The sequence below is a fragment of the Lissotriton vulgaris genome, chromosome 12, assembly GCF_964263255.1.
Source record: "Lissotriton vulgaris chromosome 12, aLisVul1.2, whole genome shotgun sequence".
Lineage (NCBI taxonomy): Eukaryota > Metazoa > Chordata > Amphibia > Caudata > Salamandridae > Lissotriton > Lissotriton vulgaris.
Window position 1 is genome coordinate 720,741,324 of NC_141700.1, and position 15,443 is coordinate 720,756,766.

Genomic DNA, 15,443 nt, shown 5'->3' on the forward strand with positions numbered 1-15,443 from the left:
GTGTGCGATTGTGTGTGTGGTATAATTGTGTGTGTTTGTGTGGTTGTGTGTGTGGTTGTATGTGTGTGTGTGTGTGAGAGTGGTTAGAGAAGGATGTATGTGGAAGAGAGCAGCAGATCAGCATAGCAGAAGAGAACAGGGAGTTAAAGAAGGAGGTGGGTGGAAGAGAGCAGCAGATCAGCACAGGAGAAGAGAACAGGGAGTTAGAGAAGGAGGTGGTGGAAGGGAACAGCAGATCAGCACGGGAGAAGAGAACAGGGAGTTGGAGAAGGGGCGGGTGGAAGATAGCTGCAGATCAGCATGGGAGAACAGACCAGGGAGTTAAAGAAGGAGGCGGGTGGAAGAGAGCAGCAGATCAGCACAGGAGAAGAGAAGAGAACAAGGAGTTAGAGAAGGAGGCGGTGGAGTTGTAGGGTGGAGTTGGAAGGTGGATTTGGATTTGGAGGGTGGAGTTGGAGGGTGGAGTTGTAGTTGAAGGGTGGAGTTGTAGTTGAAGGGCGGAGTTGTAGTTGGAGGGTGGAGTTGTAGTTGGAGGGTGGAGTTTGATTTGGAGGGAGAAGTTGGATTTGGATTTGGAGGGTGGATTTGGAGGGTGGAGTTGGATGGTGGAGTTGGATTTTGGAGTTGGATGGTGGAGTTGGCGGGTGGATGAAGGGCCAGAAATATTGGGGCAGATTCATTAACTTGGTAAACAGTGTGCTTCTGCAGGGCCAATAGGGATGGGACAGAGTTGGTCATTCGTGAGACAGCTTGATTCTTCAAATGAGCCGGTAATATTGGGGCAGAGTCAGTGACTTGGGCGAGAGGGTGTTTCTAAAGGGCTGGTATGGCTGGGACAGAGTCGGTAACTCGTGAGACAATTTGGTGCTCCTGAAGGGCTGGTAATATTCGTGCAGAGTGAGTGACATGGGCAGAATAAGGCTGGGACAGACTCAGTCACTTGTGAGACAGTCTGCAACTTCTGGGGAACCCAACGGGGTGAAGCAGCCAGCCTCGGAGGCCATATGCTGATATCTTTGCTAGCACAGTCAAGCATCTGCCTGATGTCATTGGTAGACAGACTAGTGCCAGATAGGCTCGGTTGGGGGGGGACACTCACACCCTAGCACAATAACAGCACAATTTAAGGAAATACTCATAGGGAAGGCAGTAGGCGCAAAGACAGGAGAAGTTCACTAGGGAAAAAGGAGTGGAAGGAAGTACGAAAACATTACATTTCCTTTTAGTAACAACATATGAGTCCGTGGTGGAAAAGAGAGAGTCTGTTTGTGAAATCCCTCGCCAGCCCAAACACATAAGCACTATCTTTGGATCTTTTATTGCTGTCTGTCTGCTGAGGGCGGAGGGGCCAATGCGGGCAAGCTTAGTGTGATGTTTTGGAGTGAAAAGCTCTGGCATTGCACGGAGTGGGGGCGGGGGAAGCTCTGGCATTGTGGAGGAGAATATCTTCTGGAAGTTAAAGTAAATAGATTTATTTGAGTCAGTCACGACATTTTAGAACTGGAGAAAGTCGTGTTACAGATATTAATACAATTGAAGAAAGCTGTGTTACAAAAAAATAGCCTCTAATGTGCGCAAGATGACTAGACTGTGCAAACAGCTTGAAATATAGAGAACTGTTTATTTTATCTGCTGTTGTAATCTGCATACTTTAAAAATAAACTGAGCGCGAAGGAGCAGAGACAACGTGAAAGTGTTTACAAAAGAGTTTAAAGATTACAAGAAAAGTGAGGAAGTGTTGGCATAAATTACTAAAGCAATATTTATTTGTGAAAAGATCAAAACAATGCATCTACGGTGGAATTGATGTCTCATATGGAAGTAAACTGTCAGCCTGATTGATTTGCGAAAGATTACATGAGCAGCGCGTAGCTAATTATTGTTCTGCCGGCTGTTCAAAAGTAAACAAAGCGCGATGCTTCTGAAAGGCCGATAGGCCTGGGACAGAGTTGGTCATTCGTGAGACAGCTTGATCCTTCAAATGATCCGGTAATATTGGGGCAGAGTCAGTGACTTGGGCAAGAGGGTGTTTCTAAAGGGCTGGTAGGGCTGGGACAGAGTCGGTAACTCGTGAGACAATTTGGTGCTCCTGAAGGGCTGGTAATATTTGTGCAGATTGAGTGACATGGGCAGAATAAGGCTGGGACAGAGTCAGTCACTTGTGAGACAGTCTGATACTTCTGGGGAACCCAACGGGGTGAAGCAGCCAGGCTCAGAGGCCGTATGCTGACATCTTTGCTAACGCAGTTAAAGTCAGAGGAAACTGACGACATAGCATGGGGAGCAGCAGCCTTTGATGTGCCGGCCGGCCATGCAGTGAATAATTAGGGGCGGAGAAATGCCGGCCTGAGCCAGAGCGCAAAGCAACAGATGGCATTTCTCCATCCCTAATTATTCACTGCATGGCCGGCCAGCACATCAAAGGCTGCTGCTCCCCGTGCGGCTCGGGTGTGTCCACGCTGGAAAATAGTCAGAAGGAAATAGGAGATGACGATATGAGCTATCGGCATTATAAAGGGTTATCTTTTGTTTTGATTTATGTATACATATTTAAAGAAATGTAGTATTTCTGGATAGGTTCTTAATGCGGCGAGGCTCATTTATAAACCTCACGTGATAAGGCAACACCGACCCTTGAAGAAGTAAGCTTGTCAAGGGCGGGGAAAGGATAATGGGGGCTCGGCACAGTTAATTTGCTGATGAGGGACACTGGCCAAAAGATTGGAATCCTAATGGAGGCCAGACACAGGTTGACTGCTGTTAAGGGATAATGGCTGAATGAGTAAAGTTTGGGTGAATTACTCTCGTAACTGGGGAGTAAGGCATGAATAGTATGAATGAAGCCACAATTCAGTGCACATAGATGAACAAGCACATTGAGATGAAGTGATTTGCACGGCCTGGCGGCCGTGAAGCCTTTGAAGCTCTCGAGAAAAGCCAGAAACACCAGGGGGGCGGAGATTGCCTTCAAGAATGCGAGTCATGGTGTGGTGTCTACATGGGTTGAGGAGAGTAGAAATGCAAGTCACGGCCTGCGGCCTTGAAAGGTTAAGTGAAGAGCAAGTCTGTGTATTAAATAAAAGAGTAGCCCGCAAGTAATGTGAATGACAAAGAGGGTGAGTGGGTAGTTTGGACCTAAAGCACTTTAAGGCGAAAAATCTCAAGAAGCTGAAATTTAAACAAGTTGCGATGCGTGGGCAGAGAGAAGGCAGGTGGTGGAGATGGAGGGGGTGGGCGACTCGAGCGCCCATATGGAGAGGGAGGGGGGTGGGCTGCCTGCTGGAGGAGGCCAGACACAAGTTGACTGCTGTTACTGGATAACGGCTGAATGAGTAAAGTTTGGTTGAATTACTCTCGTAACTGGGGAGTAAGGCATGACTAGTATAAATGAAGCCACAATTCAGTGCACATAGATGAACAAGCACATTGCAATGAAGTGATTTGCACGGCCTGGCGGCCGTGAAGCCTTTGAAGCTCTTAAGAAAAGCCAGAAACACCAGTGGGGCAGAGATTGCCTTAAAAAATGCGAGTCATGGTGTGGTGTCTACATGGGCTGAGGAGAGTAGAAATGCAAGTCACGGCCTGCGGCCGTGAAAAGTGAAGTGAAGAGCAAGTCTGTGTATTAAATAAAAGAGTAGCCCACAAGTAATGTGAATGACAAAGAGGGTGAGTGGGTAGTTTGGACCCAAAGCACTTTAAGGCAAAAAATCTCAAGGAGCTGAAATTTAAACAAGTTGCGATGCGTGGGCAGAGAGAAGGCAGGCGGTGGAGAGGGGGGGTGGGCAACTCAAGCGACCATATGGAGAGGGAGGGGGCGGGCTGCCTGCTGGGTGAGGCCAGACACAGGTTGACTGCTGTTACGGGATAACAGCTGAATGAGTAAAGTTTGGGTGAATTACTCTCGTAACTGGGAGTAAGGCATGACTAGTATGAATGAAGCCACAATTCAGTGCACATAGATGAACAAGCACATTGAGATGAAGTGATTTGCACGGCCTGGCGGCCGTGAAGCCTTTGAAGCTCTTGAGAAAAGAAAGAAACACCAGGGGGGCGGAGATTGCCTTCAAGAATGCGAGTCATGGTGTGGTGTCTACATGGGCTGAGGAGAGTAGAAATGCAAGTCATGGCCTGCGGCCATGAAAGGTGAAGTGAAGAGCAAGTCTGTGTATTAAATAAAAGAGTAGCCCACAAGTAATGTGAATGACAAAGAGGGTGAGTGAGTAGTTTGGACCCAAAGCACTTTAAGGCAAAAAATCTCAAGGAGCTGAAATTTAAACAAGTTGCGATGCGTGGGCAGAGAGAAGGCAGGCGCTGGAGAGGGAGGGGGTGGGCAACTCGAGCGACCATATGGAGAGGGAGGGGGGTGGGCTGCCTGCTGGTAGAAGTTTGTGTGAGGGAGGCTGGGCTGGCTGGGCTGCCTTTGATGATGGAATGCGAGCTCGTGCACGAGGAGCTTGTGGTCACGTGATTCTCGTGAACTGTTGAAAATCCACTTTGGGAGTGCCTTTTGAAAGCCTTGGGTTTAAGTAGTGGTTTAGCTGCATTAGACTTGCATATTCATTCCTTGTGGAATGGAATAGGCGAGACCTAAAAACCAGCCCTGAAGACCATAAAACAAGTATATATTCAGCAAAAAAAAGGCCCAATAACCAGCCATACCAGCCCTTTCGGTACTGCCTGATCGCCCTATAGGTCAATTCGACCCTGATTACAAAACACTACTTACCTAGGGGCGGAACGTCTGACTGGGCCTCTCCTAATTTTTTGTGAAGGGATCTCTCTGTGAAGAGATCCCTGTGTGATCATAAGAAGGAGTTCCCTCATTTGCATAGTGGCATGGCCCAATGCAAATGAGGGAATCAGTTTGCCTCTGCACCCGCACCATATTATGGAAATGGGCGCAGAGGCAAACATGCCTTTTTGGAGGTGCCCTAAATGTGTGCCACAAAAAGGTGGCGTACTTTCAGTGCGTCCCCTAAAGGCAGCCCTCTGTGGGAAAGGGGGGGATCAGATGGAATTCGCTGATATCGCCTTGCAGGTGGGTGCAGTCACTTACTGCTCCTGCCAGCAAGGCAATCTCTCTCCCCTCTTGAAAGTGCATTAGGGTTGCCTCGGCACATTGAAACTTGGAGCAACTTTTAAACAGCTGCTCAGTATTTCACTTGAATGCGCTGCCCCAAGCGCAACGCATCATTTGTCACACACTGTTCCTGTTTGCACCTGGCGCACCTTTTTGAAGGTGCGCCATGTTTAAAGGTGCGAAATGACACAAACAGAAAAATGGCAACGTATTCATAATACGGCCCATACTGTCCCTATATGGCATGTCTCCCTTATTTGATTCATCTCAAACTGCATGTCCTTGCTCACCCCCTACAAAAAGATGTCTGATCTCCGGTTCAACTTCTATACATATAGAGGAAGCTACCCCCATCTCAACCCTTAATACATAGCCCTATTTTCTTCCAATATTTTTAATGACTCGCCTGTGCTATAAACAATCTGTTTACTGTCCTCCCATATCTATTCACCTCACCAATGTTTTGCACCCCCTTCCCCAAAAGCAGTCACATTTGCCCCTGTGAGCTCACCCCAAAGAACCCAGGGTAATGAATGAAAGGGTTAATTTGAGAACACTATTAAACCCACAAATTTAATAATCACTAGATTAACCATAAAACTATTGACCGCTGAGTAGCCTGCTACTCGCCATAATATTACTTCAGTTACTTGTCTGATGTAATAAGCACTATGTAAACTCACTTCGTCTGCAATGTCTATTTTTGCCAGGTGGGTCTCAGCTTTTATATCGAAGTGGCTGAGCGTATCTGTTGATTAGTGGTAGAAGGCATTCCAGGAGTGACATGCTTGATTTACTACAGTTTCACCTTAATTTAGAATGTTAAATCGGAAGTCCTTAAAAGTATTGCGTAGTCGGCAGGATTCGAACCTGCGCGGGGAGACCCCAATGGATTTCTAGTCCATCGCCTTAACCACTCGGCCACGACTACCAGCTGATACACCAATTTTGTTCATGGCGTTAAGTATGATCGATGTACGTACGCCCCGAAATATATCTAATATTTATATTAAGTATGAAGCAGAAACATCCTGCATTGTCGGTAGGGATTGTGTCATTGAGGGATGTGTCTAACGATATTTCGTACTGAGAGGCAAATGTTGGGGCGGAAGGCGGGCGTTTCTAGACCCGACGCAGCAAACATGTGATGGGAGATATATAAAATGAGTTCAGCCACATGTACTGTGGGGAGCTTGTTAACGTGCAAATGGTTTGAAGTCATGCATGGGAAAACTATAGAAAGTGAATAGGGTTGTGAAAGTGTATGGCATCTATAAGGCAGTTTAAAATGGCACATGCGCAGTGTCTATAGGCGGAGTCGGAAGCTGTGACGTTTAGCTTCTTGTAAGCGTTTTGTTCAAGCACCTATCAAGGCACGTCATGAGGTCCTATGTTTCGACATTGGCAACTTGTTGCTGTAGGCGCCGAGCTTGTGAGCCTTAACATGCGGGCACCAAAAATAGCACTGCGACTCATTTCTTGCACAATGATCCACACTCCTTCCCAAAATGAAGTAGTTGTGATATGCGGGGCCGGTTAGCTCAGTTGGTTAGAGCGTGGTGCTAATAACGCCAAGGTCGCGGGTTCGATACCCGTACTGGCCATTCATTTTCTTCCTCTGTCGGCGAAAACACAAATTTATTCACAATTAATAAAATAATAATATTTCGGTGGTTGCTTGTATGTTTTTTTGTGGATGAGAATAACTTATTTAGTTCAATGGTGAAAGTTGGCTGTTAACGAAAGCATCTCCAAATTTCATGGTAATGCTAAAAATATCCTCTATGTCCCTAAAATATGGAATGAAAAACAGACTTGAGGCGATGTTCTTTATATCACTGGATGCCCTTGTAGGGGGGAATTCTTTCTCAGTGGCTCATACCAAGTCACTCTGCTAGAAATTCTGTCTTAACTGTGACATGGTAGGTCTTGTTCGGAGTACTTAAAATACTCTCCTTCACAGATTTTGAGATGTAAACATTATCTGCCCCTGAGGTGGAGTTTGAAAGAATCTTGCTCTATTATGTTTATTTATTGGGGAGTTTGTGGCTTGGTATTTCAAAGTACAAAACCACAGATGCCTCACTACTTCAAGTCTTCACATTTGACCTCGAGGTACCGTCACTGTGACACTCATTAGAAGGTTCATCGTCTCTCAAAAAACAAGAGTGGCTGGTTCATTAATTGTACTTGTCTTGAGGTAAATATCTGAGACACTGACAGAGGCAGATATTTCTAAATATACCAAAAATTCGTGCTAATCTGCACACTGCTTTGGTGCAACAAAATCATTTTCCAAAGGCCTTATGAACACGAATCAAAATGGAAAGGCTTGGATTGTTAGAGTCTGTGAAGTGCGGGAGAGGTCAGGGTTTGCAGGCTGAATGCCTTCACGTGCCATGAAAGCTCTCAAAAATATTAGACAGGAAGAAATAAATCAATAACAGGCTAATTTCAGTGTTTAATATGTAACTGATATTATCTATAGGTATTTAATGGCTGGCTCAATAGAATCAACAGTGTCACTGTTAAATACCGTTGAGTAAAGTCATGATTAATCCGCAACTTTGGTGACTATTAGGATGGTGGGAGGACTTTCGTCCTCCCGCCACCCTAGACGTGCTGGGACTGGCTGCCAGGTGGTGCGGCGGTCCCACGACAATTAGGATGCCACCGCCACAGTGGCGGTGGCATCCACAACATTGTGGCGGGCGGTGCTCACAGCACCGCCCGCCACAATACTGTGGATGCACCTTGTGCGTTTGCATGCACAACGTGACAGGCACATGTTGTGCTTTCAAATGCAGGGGGTACCATAGGTACTCCCCATGTGCACCCCCAATACCTCAACACCCTGGGGGCCCCCGACAGGCTCCCACATTCAGGGTCCGCATGCCTTACCATGGCGGCAGCGCCGCCATAGAAAGGCACATCTCCGCCTGAATTGTAATATGGATGGCGGTGTCTTGCACCATATTAAACCCCTTTTCCACCCGGTCGACTCATCGATGGGCGGAAAACCGGCGGACGGTCTTTTCATCCACCGGGGTCCCCCCGCCTTTGTAAAGAGGCAGAGGGAAATGGAAGGTGGGCAGTAGATAATGGCGGGAGCATCGCCACCGCTATACGGGCAGTGGCGATCTGCCCGCTATTATAATAGACCCCTTTGTATTTACTTAAACATCATTCATTTCCTTGCTTTTGGTATGTTGTGGACTTTCTGTCCTGCTCTTGTCAACACTTTCAGTAATACTCTTTTAGTTTATGTTTGCTTCTTTTACATATTTGCTTGTTTAATTAACACTTAAATTAGCAGGACCTGAATCTGACATTTAAAAAATATATAATTTAATTGTTTTGGTTTAATGATATAATTCAAATATTTGTTGCCTAAGGAAATACTTTTTTTCTATAAGAACATGCTTTTTTGTAAAAGGGTATATTAAAAAGATATCAAACCTGCACCCATATCACATGGCTTCTTCACTGGGTTTGTTAATGTGTAGCAAAAGGCTCTCCCATTGTTATTTGTGGTCAAAGAGACAGAGGATGTGATCTGTTATTGGTCAAGGATAATCAATAGTATTGATGGCTTTCTCTCACAACTGAAATCTGCACTAGATGTGTGTCCCACTTAGTGTGCCCCCATACTGTCTGCTACATCATTAATGATGTCGCCCTGAATAATTTTAAACATGTATGAAGAAATGCCTAGGAACTGTATTAGAAGAAAGAAAACAATAGGGGTGCAAATAGACCCTTCATTAGACTATTGCTATGGTCTGCATTCAGAAAAGACAAAAAGCCCCCCCCTGGGTTACTTCTAGGTCCAAAAGGGAGGGGAAACCAGGGCTAAAGCAAAACCTCTTATATGACCTATATTTCTTTAATGCAAACTTTTAGGTTTCAAAATGCCAACTACCCAACATCACTGTTCAACAAATCAAAAATCTTCACAGAACTTTTTATTCATTCATTATTTTACATCTCTGTATATTTTTCATTACATTTTAATCACATTTTTTCTTTCATATATACATAAAAATATTTTCTATATTTTTTGGGCGAAATATTATTTTTCTTTACTTTTTTTATAAACGTTAGTTATACAAAATTATACATTTCTACATATAACATTATATAATTTATTACCTGTTGAATAATGCAATATACAATTAATTGAAAAACATATATATCACCCCACAAACAGACTCACACTTACCTGTCACACTACTGTCATACACTCTTATTCATAGTAGAAAGTAACCCTGGGCGTAGTTCTCGAAGTAGGGCTACGCGTAGCTATGCAAAGTGCACTTCGCACTACGCGAGCTACGTGCAGCGCTACACAAACTGCATAGTAGCCTGTTTGCACTGTGCAAGATGCCGTTTTCAATGATGGCACAGTGCGGACAAGCATCCGGACAAGCATCCGGCACTGTTCAATCATTGAAAACGGCATCTTGCACAGTGCGAGCTGTAGTTTTCTGCAGCTCGAGTAGATTTTTACTCGAGCGGCAGCTTTCTCAACGCGGACTGGTAGTTTCTCATCGCAAGCCCTCGCTAGCATACGCGACCACTCGCAATTAGAAACCTGACCTCCCCGCATAGAGAATCTTGCCGGGAGGTTTATTTTCCATGCTCGTGATCGGCAACTTGATGTTGCTGATCGTGAACGAGGGAAAAGTCTTGCTGGGATGTCATTTTGCTTGCTCGCGGTCGCCAACTTGACGTTGAGGACCGCAAGCAAGCAAAAAATGACTGCTGCACTACGCTACACGTGTTTGCACTGTGCTACGTGCAATTCGCGTAGTGTGAAGTAGCGGAAACTTGACAAACTACGCGAGCGCAGCGTAGTGCTTTGCCCAGGGTTAGTAAAAAGAAGAGATTCAAACCTATGAGGGGTCCCACAAGTGCACAAAATGGGAACGCTTCACTACTGGATGGTCTGCATTCAGTCCAGCTCTACATCAGTCTAAAACAGTCATCCTGGTAAGCCCAGTCCCTTGTAGTAAGTATCAAAGACATTGTCGAGTCGGTTGTACCACAGAAGACTACCATTATACCCTTGGTCCCTAGTATCATCAGTTGAGCAATCTCTCAAATGGTGGAGGCGTGGCCTGGTGGCCTAAGATGAGGCCACACTTTAAGCCAGCTCCACACCGGCCTCAAAAATCCAGCATCATCTGGATAAATGGCACTCCGAAAATGATGAGTAGCCATCCATCTTTCCTTCTTTGATCCCCCTCATGGCTGCTCTTCTTTGCCATTGAGGCTTCCTCCATCCCGGAGACCAGCACATGCTCGTGAAGGACATAGGTGGTACCACCTTAGGCCCTGGAGGGCCTTTGCAGACCAGCATCCACCAAAGAAGCTACCAAGAATAGGGCATGACTCAGGGGTACATGCAGGTACACGGCATCCACCCACTATTTTCACAGGGGGACTAACCCCACCCTGCTAAGAAGTTGAGCCCCACAGAAATATGTTGAACTTGCCCCAGTGTAATTTTGAGACACTGGGACACATTTAGAAGCTCCTGCACGTTGTCTGCTTTCCATTCCCAGCAGCAACCTGCAGGGAGCGAGGGGGATTTTTTTTTGCAAAGATAAAGACAGAACTTAAGGGGCCATCAGGCCTCCTTTTGATCGAGTATGGGACTGGAGGCATCCTGGAACCTCACACATGCAAATGCACCAGCAAGGGAACAAAAGCACACAGTTTGTTATCTCTTCACAGGTACTTAAGAGATGCATGTTTTTTTTACTTTATTGTATATAAGTGCATGCACTGTAAGAATGTCAGATGTGTTGGTCTGTCCCAGTATTTACACAAATAACAATGTAAATAGCATTATTTTCTTTCTTTTATAGCGCCACTCCTCCTAATGCAGAGTGTTAGAGCACTTTACATAACATACCCCTTATCCATTCCAAATAAATCATGTAAGTGTGTAAATCATTGTACAAGATATGTTACATGAGACAGTCAGGGTTACAAGGTGCAGGTGTCATACACCCTTCATAGCTCCCTGTGGTCTACTAGAAGGATTACAATGTATTAACTGCAAGTAACAAAAGGATCTCTATGTTCAAAGCAGTAATCCACTTACCTATCTACATACAATAAAAATCTGTGATCTGTATTTTACATAATGTGCTTTGCAGGAAACAACTTTTAAAAAAAACATATTGTATTGCATTTTCAATTCGCACATGTTATAAGTTATAACATGCGCATATCAGAGCACAATTGCATAATTAAGTGGTACATTTATGCTCACAACATTGTATAAGATACACACCATGTGTGTTGCAATATCATGAATAAGAAACCCAAAGAAGGTAACAACAAAATAGAGGTTCAACAATCCCCAAATGCCCCCCATCCCTACTACAGGAACAGTGGGTGATTATGTTTAACAGGATACAACTTAATCTTCTATACTCCTTTGATGCAAATTTGGGACTACACAAAACACAGATCTCTCCAACAAATGCGTTACGCTCCATTATTATTATTTTTCCCTGAGATTTAGTGGCCACCTCTGCAGCAGATGCCTTAACCCCTTAAAATATTTTAGAATGCGAACTTTTCAACCAGTTAAGCAGAACAGATCCACTACCATGCTTTTCCTTGTTGACAATTTCTTTGTGGCAGGGTTTTAAAAAAATGTATTCCTTGAGGCCCAGATTTTGTGTCAGGATTGTGCCACTTTGTTGGCACAACTCCGACTCCAAGTCTCATTTGTTAAATATCATAATACACTAAAATGTACTCATGATGCACCTGATAAACATATGTGTGAGTTCTTATTATCTGATATCACTTCTTCTGATGTCACTTCCAGTGAGGTCACTTCCTGTGATGCCACGTGGAATGTCACGTATCATGACAACGTGATTTGATGGCACGCGTCATGTCACTTTCATACTGCTTAACTTGGTCTGCCCCTCTACTTCTTTTTTTAGGACTTGTGCCCTGACCCAGTGCCATATTGGCACCAGCAGCAGGGCTTCTACCCCACTTGCAGTGGCTCAGTGGAGGAGGCCGCACAGCAACGGAAGGAGCTCTCTTGGAATGGTGCTGCTGGGACAAGAGGCTAGCACTGTGGCAACCGGGGAGTGGTGATCCTTCTTTCCTTCCTCCATATTCCTGGGCCGCTCTATGGACCGCAACAGACCCTCCTCTGTGACCAACTAGCTCTGGGGAGTGGGAGTTGGCTTATTAAGGGAGGAGGCGTTGTATACACCGAGAAGGGCCAGGGCTATATCATGACAGGCCCTGGAGGAGAACTAATCCTAACAGACCCAGGAAAACACCAGTTATGGGGGTACACGCAGCGGCGGAGGAGGCAACGTGAGAAGCAGTTCATCCAGGGACTGACAAGACTGGGCAGGAGGCTGGCACCATGGCAATCAGTGAGTGAAGACTCCTTCCTCCTCATCTTGAGGCCACTTTGTAGACTAAAGATGGGTGGCAAACTGAGCTCCGCCGCCAGATTTTGCGGAGTTTTGCCAACTTTGCTATTCTAGTCCAGCAAAAAACTCAAATTCCGCAGCATGTCGGAGTTTGCCTCTGCCACCCACCCGTAAAAAAAATATGCAGAGAACAATAGCAATTCACCTTGGGCCACAGATGCAGCATGTGGATTCTGACAGTGCAAGTGCTGAAGGGCGAGAAGGGGGCACCACTTGGTTGGTGATGGAGAGAGCTACTGGAGCAGGTCAGACCCAACGAAGACGGATTGTGCCTGAGTCCTCCTTACCTGAACTGGAATTCTCCATGCCCGGTCTGTCCTCCTACTGTGTCCTCGTCATCAGTGGTGCAAAACCCTTCCGTTGCTGGACTCGCGAGGACTGCGCATGTGCGCGCATGCGCAGTCCTTGCAAGTCCTGCAGCGAAGAGGTTTCACTTCCATTACAGCCCAGGAAGGACTGGAGAAACACCACTAATCACTGCCACGGAAAACTGAGGTAAGAAGGTGGCAGTCTGGGGTCAGGAACACTCCAGGTCTGCTGTGTGCATGGGGTGGAGTATAGTGGAGCAGGAATCCGTTGAGTTTTTAGACAACTCTGCGAAATTCTACATTGTGCCACTGCGCCAATGCCTCCCACCCTTACTGTAGACCACAGTGGGCCACTATTAGTGCCTTTCATATCGCCAGCGCGCACTTCTTGGCTGTGCTTGTTCAGAGATACTTGATTTTTAAAAGCACCTCCGTTTCCCCTGCTGCAAAGCTTGTTGTTGTTGCTGCCATTTTGTGTACATCCCCTGGCCCTTCCCCCACCTCGCTCCCGCCTCCCTGCTGACCCTCCCACGCTCCGCCCCCCTCCACTCTCCACTTAAGACAGATGTCCCAACGCGCAGCGTCCACGCGCTTCGGACACGCCGAAGGTGCGCCAAAGGTAAGCCCGTCTACGCCCGTCCGTGCCTGGACCGCGCCCAGCGCCAGACCCCCTGCCCCTCGCGCTGCCCAGCCCTCCCGCATTACCTACGATGCCGCCACCCTCCTAGCCCTTAACCCCGGCCGCGCCCCCAACTGCGTCCAAGCCGCTCCTGGACACACCCATGGATCTTTCTCCTGCTACTCCTGCAAATTCAGCGGCACCGACAACATCTCTGCTACGACCACACCACAGATTCCCGACCCCAACCACCTACAATGCATCCTTCTCAACACCAGATCGATCCACAGGCATGCCATTGACCTATGGAATCCACTAGACACCATTTCTCCGGACATCGCCTTCCTTACGGAAACATGGATGAATGCTTCCTCCGCACCAGACATCACAATTGCCATTCCTGAAGACTATAAGATCACCCACAAAGACCGTACCAGCCACACAGGAGGAGGAATCGCTATCGTCCATAAGAAATCTATCCGCATCTCAACCAGCTCCGACGTCAATCTCGCAAACTCCGAACACCTTCACTGCCAGATCCACATCGATCCCAAAACAACACTCAGAGGCACTCTCCTCTACAGACCACCAGGACCCCGCGCAAAATTCAGTGAAGACATCACGGACTTCATCACCCCACACGCACTCCCCTCCAAAGATTACATCCTTCTGGGAGACCTCAACTTTCACCTTGAAAAGACCAACGACCGCAACACCACCACCCTCTTGGACAACCTCGCCAACCTCGGACTTAAACAACTAGTCACTTCCCCCACCCACATCGCAGGTCACACACTCGACCCCATCTTCACATCCAGCAACCATGTCTCCTTCAGCCACACTACGGATCTCCTCTGGACCGACCACAGCTGCGTCCACTTCATCTACAACAAGCCGAAACCCATCAACCACTCCCAACCTACCCTGCAAAGAAACTGGAACAAAATCACCACGGACCAAATCTCCGCATCGCTCCTTCGAAACTCCCCAGCCTTCTCTTCCAACGCCAACGATGCCGCCTCCAACCTCACGCTATGGTTATCCAACACCGCCGACACCTTAGCTCCACTGAAAAAACGTCAAAGCAAACCTGGCAGCAAGAAAGCCTCATGGTTCAACGATGATCTCAAGAAGTCCAAGAAACTCTGCCGCTCCCTTGAAAAGACCTGGAAAAAAGACCCAACCACCAGCACCAAGGACGCCTTCAAAAGCGCCACCCGCTCTCACCACCAACTGATCCGAAAAGCCAAGAAAACAGCATTCAAGGATTGACTTGACAACAACGCCCACAACAGCAAGGAACTTTTCAACATCGTCAAGGAATTTTCCAATCCCTCGGCCAACTCCAACGACATCACACCCTCTCAAACCCTCTGCGACTCCCTAGCCTCTTTTTTCCACAACAAGATTGCAGACATCCACAACAGCTTTGACAACCAACCCGGAAACCAACCCACCCTACCATCTGCTGACCATCTTCCCCCCGTGAACACCCTTAACGCTTGGAACCCAATCTCCACCGAGGACACCATCCGCCTGATGAATTCCATCCACTCAGGATCCCCCACAGACCCATGCCCTCACCACATCTTCAACAAAGCAGACTCCGTCATCGCACCGCACCTCCGAGACGTCATCAACTGCTCCTTCAACTCCGCCACCTTCCCAGAAGACTGGAAACACGCTGAACTCACCGCCCTTCTGAACAAGCACTGGCGTTGCCAATAGGTCTCGCAGTAGGAAAGTTGGAGCTATTGGTTTTGTAAATGACAAAGCCCTTTATGTATTTAAAATGATAACCAAAGTGAAAGGCATTGTTATTTGCAATTGTAATGGCTCCAACTGTCGTACTGCGAGACCTATTGGCAACGTGAGTGGTTTTTCGTGTGTGAGTGGCGTTGTGTGTGTGAGTGGCGTTGTGTGTGTGAGTGGCGTTGCGTGTGTGAGTGGCGTTG

The 15,443-nt window shown here is 46.8% G+C and overlaps 2 non-coding genes across 2 annotated transcripts; one reads left to right on the forward strand and one right to left on the reverse strand.

Annotated features, from left to right (window-relative positions):
• Positions 1 to 5,929: 5,929 nt before the first annotated feature.
• Positions 5,930 to 6,011, reverse strand: TRNAS-AGA (transfer RNA serine (anticodon AGA)). The gene has a single exon. It is a non-coding gene; the product is annotated as a tRNA-Ser (tRNA).
• Positions 6,012 to 6,610: 599 nt separating this feature from the next.
• TRNAI-AAU (transfer RNA isoleucine (anticodon AAU)) lies at positions 6,611 to 6,684 on the forward strand. The gene has a single exon. It is a non-coding gene; the product is annotated as a tRNA-Ile (tRNA).
• The last annotated feature ends 8,759 nt before the right edge of the window (positions 6,685 to 15,443 follow it).